The sequence below is a fragment of the Arvicanthis niloticus genome, chromosome 14, assembly GCF_011762505.2.
Source record: "Arvicanthis niloticus isolate mArvNil1 chromosome 14, mArvNil1.pat.X, whole genome shotgun sequence".
NCBI classification, from domain to species: Eukaryota; Metazoa; Chordata; class Mammalia; order Rodentia; family Muridae; genus Arvicanthis; species Arvicanthis niloticus.
Genome location: NC_047671.1, coordinates 38685162 through 38693409, shown reverse-complemented (window position 1 = coordinate 38693409; position 8248 = coordinate 38685162).

Below are 8248 nucleotides of genomic sequence, written 5' to 3'. Positions count from 1 at the left end.
CTTAGAAACCCAAGAAACACATGTGGGTAAAGTTTCCAAAAGCAAGAAAAATATTTTTTTTAAAAAAATCAGGTCTTCTTCCAACTAGACTTGCTTTATTTAAAATCAGCCTGCTCACAAAACTGTTCTTTCCACAAAGGTTAATGAGAAACTAGATTCTATAATGAAAAACTACATTCTATTGTAAAATCATCATAACTAAAGTCAGTAAACTACACACTGAACATATGCATGCATGTATACATGTACATACAAACACATACATGCATGTATACATGTATACACACATGTACACACAAACATATGCATATATACATGAACACACATGCATACACATATGCATGTATTCATGTACACACACATGCACATAGACACCCATATGCATGTATACATGTACACACACATATGCATGTATACGTGTACACACAGGCATACAAACACACACATATGCATGTATACATGTACACACATATGCATGCATACATGTGCATACACACACAACATAAATGTAGAAGGACTAGTTGAAAAGGAGAGAAGCAGGTATGCAAGGGTAAAAGAAGGTGGATATGGACAAAATATACTTATATGTGTGACACTGACTGTCAAAGAACAAACAATAATACAAGAAGACTATAAGTTCTTTCAGTGAACAAAACCAAAGCTAGACATATTAGATCATCATTAATTTGACTACATTATCAACTAAGTACAAAAGCATTCAAGACTCATCAATTAAACTCTTACTGGCAAACTTAGATTGTAGCATTTGTAGCAGAGAAACACCGGTATTTTTTAGCTTCTCTATTTTCAACTATTCATCCCAGAAGTTTAAAATGACTGTATCTTTTTTTTTTCTGAGAGAGGAAGGCAGTAATAAAAGTCTCTGAGCAGTCTCAGAATAGTTCGGGTGACATTTACACAGTTCAGAGTTATGCTCTCACTCACAGCATGGCCACCCAATACCATGCTCTATCTGGTAGGTCCCTTAGAAGATGGGTACACTCTAAGTAAGCTAGAGCTGATGTGTTTGCTTTCAATCTTGGAAAACATTAAAACAGACTTTTAGAGTGGTGGAAAGCAACAATAACAAGAAAAGCAAAGGAAAAGACAAAAGAATTTTCTGGACCAATTTTCTCTCTGCCTGCTACCTCCCACCTCCATAACTTATTCACAAGACAAACAGACTTCAGGAGGAGAGTTTTCCCCAATGCCAAGATCATCATGATCTGGTATCAGGAAACACATAATTGCTTAACATTGTGAGCCAATCCCAACCAGTATTTTTGTAAATGCCATATTCATTTGTACCTTCCCAAACTGAGATGTGAAGTCATAGGCAACATTGCAGCCGCCTTCAACTCCACTCCCCTCTTGCCTTCTACAAAATCCTTCCTTCACATGGACTCTAGGAGTGTGGCACCTGGGACAACAAGGCCCTTCCCCCTTTCATCCTGCCTAGCCTTTATTTTGTGTTAATAATAAAGCATATGAATATATGAAACTATGATATTCACTGAAGAGAATACATGTGGACATAGGAGGAGGCAATCCATCTCAGTGTGTATGAATGCTGCTGGCCATGGCTACTGTATCATATATAAAAGCCTCAGATCTTTATCCGCAAAACCAACTAGAATACATCTCTCTACAAATATAGAAAGTATCTGGGGTTTCTTAGTATCAACCACAGGAAGAACTATGCCCCGGATTCTCACCCATGTGACTGCTACAAAGAGAAAAGTTGCACTATTGGTACCCTAGTTCAAGTTCATGGAATCCTACACATATACTGGGCCTTCTCTGGCTTGTATCTTCAAGGTCCCCCAAAGTTATGATGTTTGCTACTCCCAAGCCTGTGGCGCTGTGAAGTCATTCTTTAGAAGTCAGGGCCTAGGTGAAAGAGCTTAGTTCCTTGGAGGAATGTGCTTGAAGAAGACACTGGATCACCACTCTTTTTGTGGTTTCCTGACTGTCATGAGGAGAATACATCTACCATAAGTTTCTTCCGTGAAGACCCATGCCAAAATAGGCCCAGAAAAATAAAGTTAAGCAACCATGGACTGAAATCTCTGGACTCATGAGCCATCCTTATAACATTGCCTCCAGTATTTGTTACACTGTGCAGTGGCTAGCATGGAGCCCTAATTACCTATATATCAAGTACTAGTCAGACCCAAGGACACCCAAGGGTGAAAGAGGCCCAGCCTGCCCTTATAAGTCTTATAGTCTTTAAAGAGAAGAATTGTACAAGTGCATGTAACTATAGAAAAAAATCATAAGCTAGTATTATCCAAATCAGTGTACAGAGAGCAATCATAAAATGGAGTGATATTTCCTCGGGGCACATTTCAAATGAATGCTTCCACTGCAGTAGGAGCAACATCCCAATGCTCCTTTCTGGTTTCAGCCATTTTAGAGTCCCCTGTCCCTTTGTAACTTCATCCTGGACCACTGCACAGTGAGTGGAGAATGCGAGTTGACAGTGAAAAAACATTTGGTTCCTAACATTGGTTAGAACTGTGATTTGTGATGATAAAGCAACTGTTGATTCTACTGTCTTAAACATTCCCTGAAGACAATGCCCATGCCTATGGCCAACACCCAGGGAAAATGGCCTCTCGCTCCCACACCAGCTTTTCCATGGCATTGAGAGTGAAGGATGCAGTCAGTGATGTTTAGTTTCTTCTTTGCAGGAGATACCATCGGGGTCAAGTCTGATGAATAAAACCGAGGATGGTAGCATGGCAATGTGATCACTGGGCAGAGGGCAAGCATGGTTCTTCAGCAGACTGTGTCTATCCTATTCTGGCCTGAAAGGAATACCATGAGAAGAATCACTGGAGTGTCATCAGCAAAAGCAAATTGGAGGAATGTGTGCAGAACTTCCTGTAGTCATCTATCCAGACCAAAAGCCAGGAGCTTTACATTCTCTACAGTGCAACTCAACAGAAGTTACTCTCCTACCCAGTCCACATTTTTGAATATGGATTGCCAGTGATATCCTGCTATTTATAATATCTTACGAGCCTGGTCTGATTCAACCCTCACCTGACCATGGAATTCCATGACCATAGTGATAGTGAGTGCAAAGTCTTTTAAAGCTTCCTTCTAAAACTGTCACTTCTGATTACATTTCATTGGCCAAGACAAATCAAAGAGTATATCTAACTTCCATGGGACAGAGAAGTATAACTCCTCCATGTTCCTGGAATGAGAAAGGCAGTCTAATGTCTGTTAACTTATAACTTCTATCTTCATCCCTTCTGTGTGATCACACGTTGAGCAGGAAAAGGACCACTTGGACTTATAAATTGGTCTAATTGGTTTTTCAAATCCCATTATTACTATATGGGCATATCCATGAGTTGGACCTTTTTATATTGTCTAATATCAGAACCCATAGAGTGAGCGTTTTCAATCCACATATGTAACCTTATTACTTTACCTCTATGTTTCTTACAGTCCTCTCACAAGTCCATACAAAGCATCCTCATATGCAGTAGTGTGGTGAAGCTTGTGAGAGGCATGAGTATGGCTACCATAGAATATAGCTCAGCCTGAAAGAGACAGAAGAAAGCTGACATTACAGGTAGATATGCAAGTACCAGGCACTGAACCAGACACGGTATATGCAGTATCTCATTTAGTCAGTCTAACAGTACCTCAAGGAAATTATCACAAATAGGCATATAAAGAACTTAAAATAGACTGTGCCAACCTATGCTATGGAGAATAGAGCTGGAGTCAATGTGTAGAATCAGATCTGTCTAATTTCAGAACCCAAAGAGTGAGCCATGTCCAATCCACATAAGTAACTATATTACTTTACCTTTGCCCTTCTTATAGCTTTTCCAATCAGACGATTGACTCTTAAATGAGAGTGTACCCAGCTACCTAAAGATAGAGAGTATTGCTCATCTTGGTGTGGCTAGTCATAACTCACACACGCAGGCTGGTAGATGTTGAAAACAGGGCTAGCCTCTAAAGGAATGACTCTTCCCTTTGTTCTACCCAGCCTGTGAAAGGAGATTGACAAGAGAAAAAAACAGAAATGTTTCCTCAGTGAGTCTGAGGAAAGGCGAAGCTGTCAACATTTTTTCTTATCAAAGTGTTCTCTAAGCGGGAGAATAGAAAACAGCTTCCACTCTGCAGACTTGAATGTGAAGATAATGGTCACCAGGGCTCATCGCGCCGCCCGTGGTCCTGTTCCAATAAGCTCTGGACAAGAGCACACCTGCCCGGGGAACAGAACACACCTCATTCTGCCAGAAGACAGCACACAGCTGTGCACAGCCTTGCTCCACTAAGCCCAGAGATAAATTCACACACTGTCCTAAATGTCTCAGTTTGTAGGGCATTCAACTTCCTTTTTAGTTTTTAATTTTTCAGTGTCTACTATTGGATACATACACCACAATCTCTCAACAGTATGTTTTCCTTAGTCACCCTTGTGTATGTGCTACACACATACACACACACATACACACACATACACACAAACACACACATACATACACATACAGACACACATGGACACACACATATATACACACATACATACACAAACACACATACACACACACACACACACACACACACACACACACACACACACACACACACTTTTCTTCTTAAAAAGTCCAGGTACAGTTAATATTCCAGACTCTGTAGATCACATCATGGCACTCTTCTCTGCAATGTTTCTCCTTTGTTAAGGATTTGCCACCATCACTGTTCCATCCCAGAATCCTCCCTAAGCCTTTTTTTAAAGCACATGAGCTATGCCTTTAATTGAGCATTTCATTACAGAAGAATGGGGCAGAAAGAGAATGTGGTCTGTAGTCACTTATTTCGGGGACATCATTGTAGTTCTCAACATCTGAACCCTGCTGAAGTACAGTTTCAATTTCCCTTCTTTACCACAGGGAAAGAAATGTTGACAACACATATTTCTCTCTGTCAAAACATTTCACTTACTCGGCAATCTGTGGACACTTTGAGAGCCATATCACCAACTAGCAGCAATGGAGCGTTCTTCCCATTATTTTAAAATCAAAATGGCATGTGCCTCATGAGAGGGGCAGGATACGGGCCAAGGTCCAAATTGAAAAGAAAAGCACCAACGGAGGCAGCACACAGAGAGGGCACTGTAGATAACCCACGTCGTTACTGAGCTAAGGAGAGAGGTGAGTCCATTGGTGTTCCATCCCAGCTTGAGGGCTGGGTCCCATTGCCCTTGAATTTCAGTCTCCTGGGAGGTCACTGAGACAATTTTGTCAGCTCTCTGCTCAGTGCAAGTAGCAAGTTTTGACTAACATCTGAGAAGTATTTCAGGCCTTTGTGTCCAGTTGATTATTGTTTCTGGGGGCGGGTAGGGAAAGAGCAATAGGATCACCTACTTTAAAAATGCTTCCAAATCCCAGCAAAGGAGTGGCTTAGTATATATGTCTTAGTGAAAAAGCAGGGGTCCTAAACTGGACACATACTAACAAAACCTCTGTGGCTCATACACAAAGATATTAACTATCTTGTAATCATTCCCAATGGCTCATTTTCACTGAGAACTAGTTAAAAGAGACAATGCTGGAGGGAATGGAAACATGCTTTCCTGATTAAAAAAAAAAAAAAAAAAAGCCTCAGGCTGCAAGGCAGACTACAAGGCATGAAGGAGAACATCGGCTAAACACTGGTCGGGATCCAACACTGGAGCAGTCACTGTGGATGCCAGAGGATACTGGCCACACTGAGGTTCAAATTTATAAACATGATTGCTAAGGTTTGAGGGAGCGACACACCTGCAGAACAGTGATTCGAGTCGATAAAGAGCCCTCTGAGCTGCTATGCTCACCAAGAGGCAGCCAGGTTTGCAGAGCTACAGCAGTTCAGCAATCACCACTGATGGGTTTAGCAAACTTAAAGCCCTCCCTCCCCCAACCATTCACCTCCAGGCACCTGTCAATATATCTTCCTGGGGTTTTGCTAAATATACTGTCATCCATTTATGAAAGGTCATCTAGAATGCATGTTGTCCTGACAGTGGTAAGTGCCTCTGTTCTGTTAGACTCCCCAACATCAGTCTGGCTGGGTTTCCCAGGAAGTATGCAGTTTATCTTTCCTATAAAACTCACTGGTTTGTCAAGTTCGTACCAGCTGTTATCTCTTTAATAGTGATCACTGTATAATTTCAAAATATTTTACTCTAAAATTACCCTGCTGCCCCAATCCGTCTGGAGCTCTAAAATGTGCCTCTTGCTTCTGTCTCTTATCTGGATGGGCTCATTAATTTCTTGCAGCATTCTGTTATACTGCAGAATGCTTACCACAGCAGTTCCCTTCATCTTGTTTCCTCAGTCACAAGCATCTATGGCCCAGGGTTAACTCTGTGTTCTTCCTTTCCATTCTCTCATAAAGAGGGACAAGGAAGTAATAACTGGTAGATGGCCATTCGCACTCTGTTCCTTTGGTTTGCAGCAACTGTAGCATTTAATGACTGAGAAAAACTTAGGAAGAATAGTTTAAAAAGAGAGAAGCTAATTCCACATAAAATAGTAAATATGAAATGATGTGCAAATGACCTCTTACCCTACTCTCTACTGCAACCCTTATTACATATTAATTTTAAAAATTTGGGGGTCTCAATAGGTAGCCCAGGGTAGCCTAAAAATTTCAGTCCTGCCTGGGTCCATCTCCAGAATGCTGGGATTACAGGTATATACCTCCTTTCCTGGTATAATGTTTAATTATTAGTGTACACACAATTCTAGTCTTTAATACAAGCCGAGCTGTCCATTTACAGTCCTTGTATCTTGGGATAAGTCTGAGGACCCAGTTCATTGTCACAGACTTTTCTGTGTTGCTTCCCAGAGTTTTAGTTTAGTTTGAGGCAGCAGGGTAATTTTAGAGAAAGTATTTTGAAATTATACAGTGATCACCATTAAAGGGATAGCAGCTGGTACGAACTGGACCAACGAGTGAGTTTTATAGGAAAGACAAACTGCACACTTCCTGGGAAATCCAGCCAGACTGATGTCAAGGATTCTAACTGAGGCTCTTTAGGAATTGACTGTGAGTGGTTTCCTATGACCTCATTGTTCCTCTTTATGAGAGAATGGAAAGGAAGAACAGAGTTAACCTCCCTGGGCCATAGATGTTTGTGACTAAGGAAACAAGATTCTCCTCACACTAGAGTGAGGAGCCATAGGTCCCCAAGAAAGGCAAATGGGACTCACAGACAAGTCAGTCAGCAGGCACTCCTGTGGTAGGGTTCAAACCTCAGGCCTGTTTCCAGAAGTCTAGGTCACTTTTGTCTCTGTGCATTGAACCCTCCACTAACATAGAGCATCTGCCTTGGTATTACCTCCCATTTTACTCTGAGTCTATCATGGCAATTTTTTGCAAGTGACAAAAACAATAGTTAAAGGGAGAGAAGGGAAAGGGGGGGGAGAGAGAGAGAGAGGAGAGAAGAGAGAGAAAAATTGTGGTTTTGAAAATATGGATGATTCATTATACAAATGTCTTAAATATAGAATGAAGACTATGTATGTGCCAGTAAAAGTCCTAAAAAATGGTCATTTTGTTACAGAAGAAAAACAATGCAGATAATGAGGCTTGGGGCTCACTGGCTCACTGGCTACTGGCTGGTGGTTACTGACCATCTTAAACTTGGTTTCAACATGGATCACTCTCCCCTTTCAACCTATCTGGATTACACTCAGTGGTAGTTGCTCTTCTTTTCCCTCCAAGACTTACAGTGGGACCTCTATTCATGGGACACAGCTGCCATTTCCTGACCATATTCACCAAGGTCCTGTCCATCACTGGGTGATGTCATGGCAACAGGAGCTTGAGAGACCTGGTCACATTGCATCCACAGTTATGAAGTGGGGAATGATGACTGCATGCTATGGATCAACTCCCTTCCCTACTCTGAAAGGCCAGGATCCCAGCCAGGAAATGGTACCACATACATTGGCATGGTCTGGATTATTAATACACTGTTAATACAACGGACCTACCCAGAGGCCCACCTCTTGGGTAATTCTATATTCTGTTAAGATGACATCTAACACTAACTATCAGAAGCAGCAAGACAATGGAAGCCACCAGCAAGCTGTAACTATGAGGTAGAGAATACTGGAAGGAATAAGTGGCAGTGTGTAGGCTCATGTAGAGAAAATTTAATCAGACATGAAGGGACCTACAAGCAAAACATTTAAACAAGAGACGGTGGGCTGATATGTTTCTGTAG